Source organism: Aythya fuligula, chromosome 17 (assembly GCF_009819795.1).
Source record: "Aythya fuligula isolate bAytFul2 chromosome 17, bAytFul2.pri, whole genome shotgun sequence".
In the NCBI taxonomy this organism is placed as follows: domain Eukaryota; kingdom Metazoa; phylum Chordata; class Aves; order Anseriformes; family Anatidae; genus Aythya; species Aythya fuligula.
Window position 1 is genome coordinate 10,991,062 of NC_045575.1, and position 15,574 is coordinate 11,006,635.

At 44.1% G+C, this 15,574-nt stretch overlaps 1 protein-coding gene across 13 annotated transcripts in view; it reads right to left on the minus strand.

Annotated features, from left to right (window-relative positions):
• The window catches only part of ARVCF (ARVCF delta catenin family member), a 272,311-nt gene that overhangs the window by 119,261 nt on the left and 137,476 nt on the right, over positions 1 to 15,574 (minus strand). The window contains exon 1 of one of the 13 annotated variants that reach the window (XM_032199317.1): positions 893 to 914. The exons of the other annotated variants lie outside the window; for them this stretch is intronic. The gene's annotated coding sequence lies outside the window, so the exon portion shown is untranslated. Of the gene's footprint in view, positions 1 to 892; positions 915 to 15,574 lie in introns of those variants that run through there. 13 annotated transcript variants of the gene reach the window in all.

Consider the following 15,574-nt stretch of genomic DNA (forward strand, 5'->3'; position numbering starts at 1 on the left):
ACTCTGTAGATTTTTCTAGCCTTACAGCTAAATTTGACTGCATGTCGTACACGTGCTTCTGCACTTCTCCTATGAAGACTCTTCTAGCTATTTTCATAGCTCACCAGCTCACTGGTGCCTTTCCTTTACAGTAATCCTTCTGGAGGGAAAAAAAAAAAACACAAAAACCAACACAACACCATTTTTCCTCTTCGCATCCTCACTGCTGATTTCTGTATTAATTAATCAATAGCTGGGGCTCACTCTAAGCAGTCATTCCTTGCTACTACACGGCTCGCCGTGGCACTGGTCTCGCCATCTGCTGCACTGGTGAGGCTGGCTTGTGCAACAGGATCTGCTGGCAGGCTGCAGGGCACGCAGCCAGCTCGCTGCTGGCCTGCCAACAGCGCCATCCCTCCCCGTTACAGACACCGCATCCTCCTCCCACAAACACAGAGCAACTGTTGGCCGGTCAGGCCACTCAAATCAGCCTGCCACCTTAGCACAAAGGTGTATGCCAAAGTTTGAAACGAGCTGGTTTTGCACGTAAAGGAGAAGCCAAGGGCTACATGCAGAAGCCTACCCGTGAATTTTCCTGTGCTGCAGCAGGAGAGCCTAGGGCAGCGCCGCAGTCAGTCTGACAGGCTCCCGGGCCACCACCAGCTGTGCACAGCAAAGAGCTGTTCTGTTGCTCCGAGGGGTGGCTGTACAAGTCAGTTATTTACCTAGTGGCAGAATGATGCACGTATAACTTCTTGGATTTGATGCTAATTTGATGCAGATGAAATAGTCACTGGGTAGACCTGGTTTTACTGGCTTGGTCTTTTTGAAGCTTAATTTATTGTTTTTCTTGTTTGTTGAGCAACGTTTTCTAAAGCACCTAAGTTCTGCTGATGCCCAGTATTTCTCTTACCAGTGTTGAGAGATGCACGTCTGGAAGGAACACAGTCCTGCACAACACAAAAGGGTTATTTTACTTGGAATAAGAAACCAAAGAAACCTTACAGCAATGAGAGATTTCATCTTCTATGCACAATACAGGGCACGAATAGGGCAACTACAGTCTAAGGAAGTGATAAAAGATGGAGCAGAGTGTCTAGGAACGAGCTTACACAACAGCAGCCCCCAGCGATTCATATGCACAAGCAAACATGTGGCTGGCACCCAACAATATCAGCATAAGGATGGCTTGTGCTTCAGCCAGCTTCTGTATAAACACATCCAACAGCAAACCACTTACTAAAACACATAATCTTTTGTTGTTCCCAACCCCACAGGGGCCAGATTGCTCAATATGGCCACACACAAATAGTATAGAGGACAATGCCTTTTTCACACCGTATCATCTTGATACAACCATGTTAATCAAACAACCCGGCCACTTCGTCCTATAGTAGCACCAAGTACTTCCCATGAAGGCAGAACTGCCTTCCAGTAGTAGAGTAAGATTTCAAAGGGAAAATATGTATAATTTTTCAGTTTCTAAATAGGAAAAAAAAAAAACCAACCATTTACATATATACTTATGAAAAATGATAGTGGAGAGCACTTCTGTTGTCTACTTCAGAGACCTTTAAAGGGCATTTTGTAATTTCAAGCCAAAGCACATTAGTCTATCATGGGGAGGGAAGAGAAAGGGAAGGGGAAAAACAGTTTAATTTCCCCTGCTCATCTAAGCATGCATCAAGTGAGCTCTTCAATAACCGCATAAAAATGTGCAAGATGGACAGAAAATAATTGAGGACTCATTTAGAATTTATTGACTTGGCCTGGGCATACATTTGATAACGTACTTTGCTGTTTGTATGGCAAGTGGGAAAAATAAAATTAAAGCTGATCAGTGGAAACTGGCAGGCTTACTTCTAAATGGAGCTTAAAAACAAACTCAGTCCCTGAACCTCTCCTTGAAAAATACACCCTAAACCAACTCCAAATTATTCATGCTTGCTTTAAAGTTTCATTGACAGGAGAAGCTCTCAAAACAACTGAAAGAGGTCTAGAACTTCAAGTTCCTCCAGTGTCAGTTTGCCTTATTTATTACCTCCCTCTGGAAAAGGAAAAGCCACACTATTTTGTTTGGGGGTGAGAGAGTAGACACTAACTTACTTGGGTGGTGGGCATGTGCAAGCCAAGAAGTCTGTTTAAATCACAGGTACATGATCACTGGCTTTCTAATACACAACTTTTCATATTTTCCCAATCCCTGCCCACCACATAGCCAGGACACCACCGTGACAACTTGAGAACTTCTGCAGCAAGAGTTTTGCATAGTCAGGGACCAAGCAACTTGCTGCAGCTGGAAAACCTTCTGCCCTTCCTAGGTGGGCTCAATACTCACTTGAATTATTTGGTGCTTCTATCAAAAAGCTTCAAAAACAGAAACTTAAGATCTCTCAAGGCTCAAGTGCAGAAAGTATGTTGAGAGAGAACAGATGCTTTAATTTCTTTGTGCTGCTTTAACTCTTATGACTCAGGTCAACTTTTCTTTTGGACCCAGGTCATTTCTGAATTCCCAGGTTGCCGACACAGCACACGAACCTACACACAGGAGATCTCTGCCTGGGGAGAAGGGAAGGGCACAAGGAAATCCAGACACGCTGCTCAGTCTCTCTAGTTTATATCTGGAGTAAGTCATCTGAATGTGGCTGTTTCAAGAGAAACAAATGAGAACGCCAGTGCCTTTATTATTAATATTTTTATTTAATTGTGAATACACTTGTGAGAAGAGGGTGAGGAATAAGCTTCACGTTGGAACGGGAAGCTTTTTGCCTTACAGCTAGAGAGAAAGCAATCAAACCATTTATAAAAAATAAACACAGCAGAGTACAAAAATAGCCAAAAGCTCTTGAAAACTATCAAGCATGATGTTTCCTTGCTCTCCCTCTTGATTAAGGAAGAGGTTTGGGATGCTTCAAAGGGCACAAACTTTTTATTGAAAAAGCCACCACCTCAGCACTCACAGCAAGAACAGCAAAGCCCGCACAGGGTTCAGTGCTGAAAGGTTTCAACCCCAGTGACCCATCCCCCGGGGATTAATTTTGTAGCCTCCTATTCAGTGCTGCTCAACACGCTACAGCACCTATTTTAGCTGTTAATTCAGCTCTCCAGTCAAAACAGGCAAGAGAGACAAATGGATCATTTATCCCTAGACCTTGATTTTAAACCTACAATCATTTATTTATACACATCAGCGTTCACACATTTGTCCCCAGCAGCCTCTGAAGCACAAAGCTCAGTAATCGAATACGGCCAGCACAAGCCTCCATACACAGATTGAAGTAGGGCCCATTTAAAAAAACAAGGCAGTAAGCTCCAAGAAGCACGATGATGTTTCAAGGCACATCGCAAGGCTCTCTGATCACTATGACAGTTTTAAAACTGAGCCACAACTGAGAAGCCAAGTTATTAAACACCTCTCATTTCAACAGGCAGGACCCCACTGCACCCCACAAAATGTTGCAGCTCTGCAGAAAGATAATGCTGCGATCATTGGGTGGCTGTGATAGCCAGGCTGCTTTACAATTACAGTTACAATGAAAAGAGCAATTTATACAGTAACACACTGATGTACTGCCAAGCCTCTGTCCAAAGGGATTAAATAAAAAGTCTGACACAAGCTACAGACAGAAAAACGTCTTCAACAAAAGGTTTATGAGCTTCCCTAGATGCTCACATTTCTGTGCAATGCCCCTTAAATACAGTATTTTGCATTTAGTTTGCATTTAGATCTGTTTCAGGTAACAGAGCTCCAATGCAGAAACAAGAAGTACTGTGAAAATACTCTTATTCAAAGAAAAGCAAAAGCATCTATGAAAAGGAAAGGCCACTTCTCGTTGCTCTAGAAGGCACACATCAGGAGCCACAAAGAGATTTATTTCTTGGGTTAAGTGACAGTGGTCAAGGAAGCCCATAAGTGATTCTAGCAGCTCTTGGAGAAGTTCCTGCTGCAGCAGTGGCCTTGATGAAAGAATACCTAGCAGCAACTATGGCAGAGGACAGCTAGATAGGAGCAGTTTGGATAGAGATAAGGGTTCACAACACCCCATGGCGATGTTTCTGAAAGAGCTCTGCTGACCAGAAACAACTCCCATGGATAACCCACAGGTAGCGGGCAGGAAGGTGTCCTTCCTGAGTATGCAAAACCCAAACGTGGGGGGAAAAACGTGCTTCAGAAGAGGATTTCAGATAGTTGAAAGGCAGGGCAGAGGAACATTTTTAAAAACCACAGAGCTTTTAGCTCTGGTTGATTTATTAAATGGGTCGTCCTCTTTTTATTACCACTTCAGGCAACAGTTGAATTATTCAATGAGCTCCAGTTGACTATGTTGTTTCTAAAACACTTGGGCCACCTCTGGGAGAGGAAGACAGAAGGCAAGGGGAATAAAAACATGTTTAAAAGTTAAAAAATTTAACAGAAGTGGGTCCTATCCTTTTACAAGAAGTCTCAGAGCAGGGAAGGAGCACGTCTTTCTGTAAGCTGTCTGCTAAAGGAGTTCCTTCACACAGGCACAGCCACAAACTGGAGATGTGCAGCTCAGCTGTAACGCCAGCACAATGAAGACAGCCTCGTCTCCCTCCCACCAGTACACAAAGGCGATAACCCTTCTGCTGCTCCAGCAAAATAGGATACATTGCTTCAGCCCTGGGGGATACCAACATGCTTTTGGAAATAAACACATGCTTTTCCCCTGGAAGTTTCTCATCCCTAACAGAATTGTCAGAAGAATTTCTCCCGCAGTCCCCCAGAGTGACAAGTTGTTTTCTGACAGCCCTTTGGAGCTCACAAAAACGCAGAGCTTCTTTGCCAGCCCAAGCCAGAGTGACCCCGACTGGTCAGAACAAGAGAACAAGCACAGAGCCAGGCCTCTAAGTGAAGCAAACACCAAACCATCAAGCTAATGAAAACAATGTTCTCCTGAATACACGACTGCTGATAGCTCACCAGTTCCAGGGCTCAACTTCACTGTTGCTTGAGTTGTGAAACTCATAGATGCATTTAAATGCATGAAAACACTGTGTGATGCTCATGGGATCCATGGCTGGCTTCCAGATTTCAGCAGTAGTAGTGCTTGGTCATTAAGTAGCAGAACAGGTCTTGCAAAGCTTTTCCTGTCCTAGCAAAGATGCATTCACTCCAGAAAAAAGCATCGTGCTGGAAGAACGCCTGTTGACAGCAGGGAACCCTGCTATCATTTGTGCCTTCTCAGTAATCAGAGCTGGCTGCACGAAAACGCAGGAATCAAACAGCATGGCAAGAGAATGGGAAATTAACCAAATTAAACCACACATACAAAAATTAACATCATCACAAATGTGGAGGGCCTGGCAGCAACTCATGGAAGCCAAAAACAAAATGAGTTCTTCATTACACTAAAACAAAACAAAACAAAAAGCCACCAACCACAAACTGCTGATAATTTACTCCCTTATGACGCAGTTTACTACTGCTCCCAAAGAACAGCTTCCTTGCAAACCAGACGTGTATTTCAAAATAGCACTTCAGTTATTTATGGCCACTTTCCTCTTTAAAGATTACAAGAAATTTACGTGCACCTATCTACAAAAACGTGATCAGAACATCCCAAGCTGAGCAAGTTACAGGATCCACTGCACCCCGGCGGTTATTTATACCTACTCAAAGGCATTCTAAAAAGGAATAAACGCTGCACCAAGCCACGTAGATACTCATACCCATCCTCCTGAGGGTAAACAGATGGAACTCAACAGCCAAGCCTGCTTAAAGACAGGCAGGGCTCAGATGTTTGTCACTCTCTCTAGCTTGGTTTGCTGCTCAGCAGTTAGCCCACAACGTACCAAGGACTGGCACTTTGAGGCCATCTCACAGAACAACAAAAGTCAGCCCAGGAATCCAGGGGCTACACAAGGCTACCTCTCAGCTAGAGAAGGGTTTTGTTTTGTTTTCCCATGTAGAAACTATAGGCATACAGAAATGATGTGACAAACGATGCTGAATTTTCTAAATTGCTGACCATCCTGATGAAAGAAAAAGCTTCCCAGCTTACTTTTAAAGTCATCCAATCTTTCTGGAAATCATGACCTTATGTCTTTAGCCTTAAAGCAAAGGTCTGTTCTTTTGTTTTGGTTTTGTTTTTCGAGTCTGCAAGTAGCTATAATGCCAGAGAAATATCTAAAAGTCAATGAAGAAAGCAAGTATTTCTCAAGAGCATATAAAATGATAAATTACGCCAGCAGATCTAAGAGTCAGAGACATGCAACAGGGGCCCAGAACTCATAACCTGATAACCCTACCAAATACCATGGACCTGCTCCAGCACAACACCCAGAGTGAGGTGTACAAACTGCAGCCATGCAATCTTAACAGTGTCTGGGGGTGTTGAAAAATGGCTGTTGCCTAACTTGTAATTAAACACACAATGCCAGTGCTTGCAAAATTAAGCCTGACAGATACAAGAGCACGTGGGTTCCTGTGAAACAGAGTGACATCCAGTGGTTTACTGGGACTAAGCTGAAATCTCTTGGAAGTATCCCATACCGTATCTTACAGACATATTAGGTAAAAGAAACATCCTGAGCTAATGAGCTAAAACACATATAATGGGAAGGCATCATATATGTCATATGCTCTCAGAGGAAGAATATGCAAACAGCCATCGAGTTTTCTGTAGCAAACACGTCAGACTTAGCAGGACTTGCTGTAAGAACATGCAAACCCACAGAGACTGGTTATCGAATTACATCTCTGCCCTCAGGTCAGATGGAGATGTAATAGTTTATAGGCACTGGAATTACCTCCCATGAAGCATTCCCATTTCTTTCCATTTTATCTTGCACCAAAACACTCCATCCCAAGTGCTCCATTGTGCTGGGATCCCCATTTGCTTCTTCCTCCTATATCCCACATGTTTTTGATCACAGAACAGGCAAGATCCTTTTACAAAAATCTTTTCATCTTCTTATTAAAAGCTCTTTCTAGCTTTTCTTTTGGTAGCCATTTATCTTTTGTACAGATGAAGCCTGTCCATTCCGGAAAATACAGGCTCTCATTATTGCAGAAATAGCATTGATGCAGGCATTTAAAAAATGCATTTTAGTTTGTGCACGCTCATTGGGATGACTGTTAATGCAGTGTAAGAATTACTCATTACAATGATTTCAAAAGGATGCTTTAATAGCCTCTACGTAAAGGAAAGTTCAAGTTTCTGAATCACCTATGGAAAACAATCCAATCTGCTGCTTTTTATTTATTTATTTTGTACTAAGAACATAGTCTTTTTGTTGTATTCCAGTAAAGCTGCTTCATTGTAACCACGCATATTACACAATGCCGATTTTCAGGCTCCAGTGTCATTGGGAAATTCTCACTCGAGTAACTTCCATTCAGCCCTAGCCAAGAGCATTAGAATATGTATAAAGCCGACATGCCACTACACAGAAAACAGCACCCTAACCAATCCATTTCCAACAGTCCACCAAGTTTATTATACGTACTGAAAATACAGTATCAAGGACACATCTTTGAACTCTTCTAGAAATCATCACTAGGAGAAAATTCTTCACTTTAGTTATTTTTGCCTATATTAAGCACACAAAAATTGTCAGAAATTATGCAATAGACAGAAAAGGGGCTCGTGTAAAACAATGCCTTCCGTTTGCAACAAACTGGGAGCATTTGATACTTCCCCCCTCAGCTTTTTCTAATATAACTCTACCTTTCTCAGCAAGGGCTTCCAGAAACATCACCCCATCCCACAGCTTCAAGGAGCTCCACAAAAAGATGTCTTGGATGAAGCCAGCTGTGCAGCACCAGCAGATTATCCTCTTCCATACAGGGTGGCTATCGCGTTTTTAGTGACAAAGAGCACGGGGGCAAGAATCTGTTCAAGATGCATAACCTCCCTGGCAGGTCCCTCTCCACTGACCAGTTCCCTCAACAAGTCACGTATGCCACATTTTCCCCTTCTGGTCAGCAAAGAAAGAAGGCTGAGCCCCAGGAAAGACCCTGACGTGGGAAGCAGTTGTGTTTGAGGGAGGAGTTCCTTCCCATCAGGCTGGGAGCAGCAGTCACACGCAGAAGCTCCGTAACAGCCAGGGAGGAAGGGTCACGATCTGCTCACTGGGTTCACCTGCGTACCTACAAGTTCTGCAGCGTTCCTGTTTCTGCCTCATGGTCCAAGGCATGCCTTTTAGGAAACCAGGGCTCCGAGCTGCCCGGGGACCTAGCATGGCAACATCTGATCATGCGAACAAAGCCCCAGGCATTGGAGCTCTGATACACGCGTATTGCTGAATAAACTAGGAGAATGGAGAGGGCAGAGGCACTGTAGTACAGAGCAGCTGCCACATGTCAAATGCCATCACGGCCCTTTATAGAGAAGAGAAAACCCTACACTCACGCCACTGCTGGCTCACGTACTTCAGATGTGCACGTGTAAAAGAAAAACACACCTACAACTTCAATACCATTGACACTGTCAGCAGTCCCCACAGCAGTAGGTACAGAAGACATGACCTCAGCTGAGTGGCAATGCAAGGTGCTTTGAACAAGCCCAGCCAGCAGCAGTCAGGACTGCAGCCTGACACCATCTCCAGTAGGGTACCTACAAATGCTGTACAGAACAGGGCACCAGAACCACCTTTTGCATCTTCCCCAGCGTTCAGGTGACAAACCAGCAGCTCACAGAAGAGGTGTGCTCTTGACCTTCACACAAGCCGGGGTGCCACCCACTGCCAGGCCAGGCCAGGGCTGTGAGACTGTCTTTAAAATCCCCCTGCCTTCCAGCCTGTGAGCGTTTCCTTTCCCTGCTTCCCACTAGGCCTTTTGATGATTATCACCATACTTGAAGGCCAGATTCACCCTCCCGTCACTCCAAGGAGGAATCTCACTGCATCCCAAGGCGCAGGGAGGCACGGCACCCAGCCGAGAGGAGCCCAAGAGGGGCCACAAGCCAGCCCTGAGAGCCAGCGCTTGCGCAAGGGCAGCCTGGGGAAGAAGCCAAAGTCTGGGGGAAGAACAGATGAAGGGGAAGCAGAGTAAGGAGTGGCAGGAAAACAGTGGAAGAACTCCAAAGGGATTAGGGGAAGACTAATGACTGGAAGAGCATGAGTTTGGATTTATTTTTTAAAACTAGCCAGCAGTCGGGTCATGCTCCAGCTGCATGTACATACAAAAGCTCTTTAGATCTGTGCTTTGTGGGCAATGCTCACTACATGCATTTCACTTGCCATGTCTCTTACCACCCAGTGAATACACAGGAACAAGCATCTGGAAGCATCACTGATGCTGGCAACACAGCTGCAACTAAAGGTCCAATCTCCAGCCCCAGAGCCACGCTTCCTGGCATATCGCCTGCCTTCATCCAAACCCGCAGCAGGAAGGTATTATTCCCTTTGCCAGAATGTTCAGAGACATTGAACCTGCCCGAGGACTGCCCTCTATCAGCTTGCCTCCCTAGCAGGGAGGCGACAGCAAGCAGCCGAGCCTCAGGCTCCCCGAGCACAAAGGCGAGAGACCAGGCGGCTCCTGCAGCTCCTCTTCCTCTTGGCTCCGTGAGGATCCTGCCCGGCTGAACAGCTCCAGCAGGAGCAACACGGCGCTGCCAGAGGTGACTGGCAGGGGCAATGAATGGCAGGGACACCTCTCCTGGTCCAGCTCGCTGGCATTATGGGATGTACAAACATACCCCCCTCTTTATATTTCTACTTTCTTAAGTTATCTGGGAATTCTGGAGTGTTATCTGAAATTCAAGTCGGCACTCTTGGTACTTGTTTCATTTCAGATTTTGCAAATGTTTTGAAAAATCACATCACTCATTGGGAAAGAGAAAGAAATTTTTAAATAAATTTATCCCAGACTTCAGAAGGTAACTTTTCCTGGATATTCTGTTCTCATGGACAGTCAACAAATACACAACATGCCGAACTAGTTCCCTGCAGTCACCCTCACAGACTGTTCCGTCAGTAACACACCAGAGCAGGGCTCCCCAGGATGACAGCTGGTACCAAATCCTTCTTTGGCCCCATAACAGGCTCTCAGAGTTAGCACTCAGCAGCAAAACGGACTCTACTCTTAACTACCTGTGGGTTTTTTACCTTCTTTTTTGGTTCCAAACCAAAACCAGACATACAGTATGGAGGATGGAGAGAGAGGGAGAAGAAACCAGATAAGCCCAGGATCCTTTTCTCAGACTATTTCTCTAGAAAAATAAATAAAACCAGGGAGCCTTATGGCACAGGAGGTTCTAAATGTTCTTTGTAGACCTTCCAAGTACAGGAAAGAAAAACAAGGACATCCATCTGGGCGGTAGCAATGCGTGTGAGCACATTCCAACAGCCATGGTGCAGTTCAGGTACCTTACGGTTACATCAACATCACGCTACGTCCTCATCACGTCGGATGAGAAATGTGGAGCTGGAATTATTCAGAACCACTGGAACGGAAATCTCACATCAATTCCAGCAACAAGCAAAGTAAGTCCAACATTTCTCCACCTGACCAGCATCTGTCACATCTTAAAGAAGACAAAACACGTTCCGCTCCCTTAAACTCTGGAAATTTCACAGGAAGCATTTCCCCAGAAATGATCCTCCTACACTTGGCTAACTCATTTGCTGCCATTCCAAATGCCTCTGGAAACAGCAGTGGGATTCGCATTCCACAATTAAAAAGCTGGCTTGTACTCAACCACACTGCTGAACTACGAAATGTTTGTTCTCCAATTACTGTTTAACAACCCCCTCTGCAAAAAAAGCCCCTCCAACAGCGCACGCCCCAGTTGCGGGGATGGCAGTTTGCAATGGGTGTAACTAAAGGCACCGCTTTCTGAACCGAAACAGGGAAGTTTTGCTAGACATACTAAACCTGTCTCTGTAAAACCCATGGCAATTCTGATCCAGTTTCAGCTTCAGGTAATTTAATCGAGACGTTTCTGAACAGAAAGGTGCTTTATCATTCACACAGAGTTAAGGGTTTCGCACCTGAACTCATTCTGCCCCCACGATAAAGCATCAGAGCCGACCTGATAGCCTTCAGCGAGAACCTGTGAAAGCCTGAGGAGATGGGCCATGGAATAGTCTGCCGAGGACAAAATGGGGTCAACATGATAGATGCCAAAAGAATTCAAGATGCAGTGAAAAATACGACTTGGGAAAGCTTTAGTTAACAGGACAACAATTCTTCTCTCACTCAAACAGTCCAACAGGTTTCTGTCTATCCGAGAGGCACGGTGAAATGGCTTACCCTGCCACTCCACATCTTCCTTACGAGAACAAAAGGCAGCATTCGGTTTTAAAGAAAACACCACTCTCATGGATTTAAATCAAACTCTTTCTGTCAGTTACACTATTTCAGGACTGAAAACTCAAGACTAATCTCCTTTTAATTCTTATTGTCACTAAAAATAGAAGTAGAACTTAGCTTGAATTTTCTGCCTTGGCTTCCAACCACACTTTACAATGCTATTCTAGCCTGTTTTGGTAGTAGCAAATCCAGATTTAAAGTTCTCTTTATCATTCTCTAAAACAGTATGTAAAACATTGTTTTATTTGGGAGGGCAGGAATCCTGATAAATACACATGCTAGTTATTCATATTCAAATAAAACAAGTATTCCACATCAGACTTTAAGGCACTGATGACATCCACCTTCACAGAAAGTCACTCAATGATTAGATGATAAAGAACCAAGCATAAACCTTATCAAATATGCAGCTTCATTTTATTTGTCATCAAGATAAAAGGAAGCAGAATCTGAGAATGACGTTTACATTTTGCATTTTCACTCATTTGCACCTTTTTCCTGGAAGTCTACAACGACAGTGTTCAAAGCACTGACTTCTTATTCTGTTGAACTAGAAAGAAATTTCAGCATCCTGCAAGGATTTATAATTAAACAGCCGGCAGTTTTCCCAAGTTAGTAATTTAGTCTTCCTATCTTGCGGCTCCTTCACACACCTACAAACAGTTAGTGAGGTTTCTTGTGTCCCAGAATTAGTCATACTCTCCCTGTTTGTACCAGGTGAGAGAAGAAGCAGCAACACCAGAGCTATTTCACCTCATGGTGTTGCATTAAAAGTCTTCATATCTCACAGGAAGAGAACAAAAGGTTCTGGAAACAAACATAAAAACTATCAAAATTAGTAAATGGTTTGCTCCAAGTGGCATGAAATAAACAAGCATCCTTCTAAAATAGCTTATTGTTTTTAACAATGTCAGCTGAGCTTAAAAATATCTGGTGTGCATGTTTTAGTTTTTAATTAGACCGTGTTTGAATTTTTTTCAGCATTTTTGGCATGTTCACAGCATTGTTTTTAAATGTTTCAAGCCAAATATTATTGCTTAAAAACAACATCTAAATATATGCTGAATTAATTTCACTTCAAGTTCAGCAAGTTTTACCTTAAGTCTCAGTACAACAAGGGGAAATGCCAAGTCCTGCCCCTGGGGAGGAAGGCGCTGGGGCCACACAGCTGAAAAGTGCCTGGGAGCCCTGGTGGACACCACACTGAGTGTGAGTCAGCAACGTGCCCTTGCTGCAAACACAGGTAACAGTATTCTTGGCTACATCACACAAACCATTTCCAGTGAGTCAATGGTAGCGATCCTTCCCCTCCGTTCAGCACTGGTGAGGCCACACTGGAGCACTGGGTCTAGTTCTGGACTTCCCAATACAAGAGAAACGTGGATATACTGGAGACAGTTCAGCAACAGGCCGTGAAGATGCTTACGGGATGGGAGCACCTCTCCTGTGGGGAAAGGCTGAGAGAGCTGGGACTGTTCGGCTTGGGAAAGACTCAAGGGGAATCATATCAATGCGTATAAATACCTGAACAGAGGGTGCAGAGGAGTCAAGCTCTTTGCAGTGGTGCCCCATCACAGGACAAGAGGCAGTGAACACCAGCTGGAAACACAGGAGGTTCCAGCTGAACCAGGAATCAATTGTTGACAGTGCAGGTGACTGATCAGTGGCACAGGCTGCCCAGAGAGGCTGGGGAATCTCCTTCCTTGGAGGTACCCAAAAGTCATCCAGGCACAGTGCTGAGCAGCCAGCTCTTGGTGGCGCTGGTTGTGCAGGGAGGTTGGACCAGGTGACGTCCAGAGGTCCCTTCCACTCAGCCAGCTGGTCATGCTGTGATTCTGTTTTAGCCACCAAAATATATCCTACTGTTTTTGAAAGTATAAATCTGCATTTTAATTCCTCCTGAGACAATCCCCACCTAAGGCAAAGCAACAGGATAAAAAAAAAAAAAAAAAAAAAAAAAAAAAACAACCTCAAAGGCTTTCTGAATTGCTTCCCCTACATTCCAACCTGCAGCAGCTATAAATGCACACAAAGCAATCATCATCTTTACTTCAGGCTAAATAAAGACTCAGTAATGCTTTCTTACAGAGACACAAAAAGACCATGAGCTTCCTTTTGCCCATCATAAAGCTAAATACAGATCAAAAATTAGGCAGGAATACTCTAAGAGTTTGTTTTCAAGATACCTACTCAACCCACAACACGTCTGTCCAAATAATGACGTTCACATGCTATAAACTGATATGCTATGGATTAAGGCATTAAATTCACCTGAATACTTGTTCCACACAGTTTAAAGCACATCCCTTACTCCTTCTATACGCTTTAGGTAGGGTCTGGAAGTCAGATTTCTCAAAAGCCAAAAATACTGAATTTTTGCCTCAGATAACCTCGAAGCTACATTCCTTTATTTCCGCACTGCAGGGCGCAGCCCCCAGGACCCCAGCGCTCTCCCTAACAAGGTGTTGACAATCCCTCCAGAACACATTCCCTTGGCTGAAACAGCAAAAGGATTTTTCTAAGTTATCTTTACCAGCTGTCCAGAAAAGTGGAGATTGCCTCAAAGCCTGCCCATTTTCTTATCTCCGCTCTCCCCGGCTGCGTCGGGCGGCCCAGCAGAAGCTGTCTCAGCACACCTTCGCGCTGCTCTGATCCTGCTAACACGATTGCTGTAAGGAGCCAAAGCATGCACGCATACGCTCCGCAATCTCTATTTCAAAAAGCTCCTTAAAATCCACCAGTTCATCAATCATCATTACAAACCCTCTCCACTCTCTGACCTGACTTATTTGGAGAACAGATTTCAGAGGCCGCAGTTCTACAGATCAGACCCTTAAATCAGGTGCCTTTAATCACATGGTGCCAAACTGTGGGCGAGGAGGCATGGTCTCATTTCCTTCAGCCTGCAATATATTCTTAAGATTGTAACCAATACCTGCTCTGTCACACTTCTTTGCATGTTTAACCTTTACATCACAGTTTTCTACAATTAATCCCCTATCGTTTCTAACAGGCTGTCTCCATGATATTGACACATTGCCCTATATTATTATACACCATAAGCAGGCATTCTCAGCCGCTTCATGAGGAAAAAGGTCCTCAATTAGATTTTAAATCAGAGCATATTATGACTACTAACTTGCTTTTGACTAAATTGCTCCTTGTCATTGTCAGACACAAACACGCAGCTGATACATTGCATACAACCTTCATTCATCACATTTCAATCCAAGTTCTCTAATAAGGAAGGGCTGAATTCAAGAGTGACACCATTATCGCAAGATGGCTGAAAGTTCAACTCAGCACCAGCAAAAATAACTTGCTGTGCCATCAACACCTTCCTCTTAACAGCCTCCTGCTATTATTTTGGTAGCAACTCACTGGCCCCCAAAGATAACCCAGAGCCTGGATCTCCTCTGACAGGCTGTCGCATTTAAGCCACATAAAGGGCCTTTTGGACTGCTAAGATCATGCAATGTCAAGCAAAAAGAATGGCTTCAAAAGACTTTGTTCATCAAAAGGCTTTAAGCAGCACTGCCACATGTGCTTCCAACATCAGCTTTTCCACTCAGTGGTGATTTCAAGGCACAACAAATTCCAGTGGCAGTTCCCACTGGGCAGCCATTTCAAAGTCCAGAAGAAAACTGAGGAAACGCTTCTTCAAATGATTCATCATTACGTTTTACCCCTGAAGACACAGCCCAGAAATACCTTGCCACTGCTAGGGATTCAATTGCCTCCCAAAGACAAGCCAGCAGGGTTACAGCCAGCTGTCCTGAAGGGTCACACTACTCCTGTGGTCATTCCTCAAACATCCCCACCCAATGTGAGGACCAGCAGAGCCTCCAGGCCCCAGAGCTCCAAAGTCCTTATGTAGTCATGTGGATGACTTCCAGTTCTGGAAGGTTATAAAGAGAAATGAAATTTCAAAAAGTATACTACAGCAAGGCAGGTACCCAATAGCTGTCAAACTTTGACAGCTGCCAGCTAACCTTCTGCACGTCAGAAAATCCAATGAACCAGAAGTAGAAATATTCAGCTGTTTGCATTGTGTTGTCCTTCCAAACTAAGGGGCACCAGACCGTAGAGGTTTATCTTCTCTAAATCTTAATAGACAGCTAAATATAGTAAAATGGTGATTATTTTGCACATCTTTAAAGCAACAATTTCCCTCCCAATTAATTTCCAGTTCCTTAGATTAATTATCTACTCAAGTTTTCTTGATTCACACACTGCAAGAAGCTGAATGCATTTCCTGTAAATTAAATTGCCTTCAGAGATAATGACTGACATTCCTAGAAGAACTTCAACTAAGCA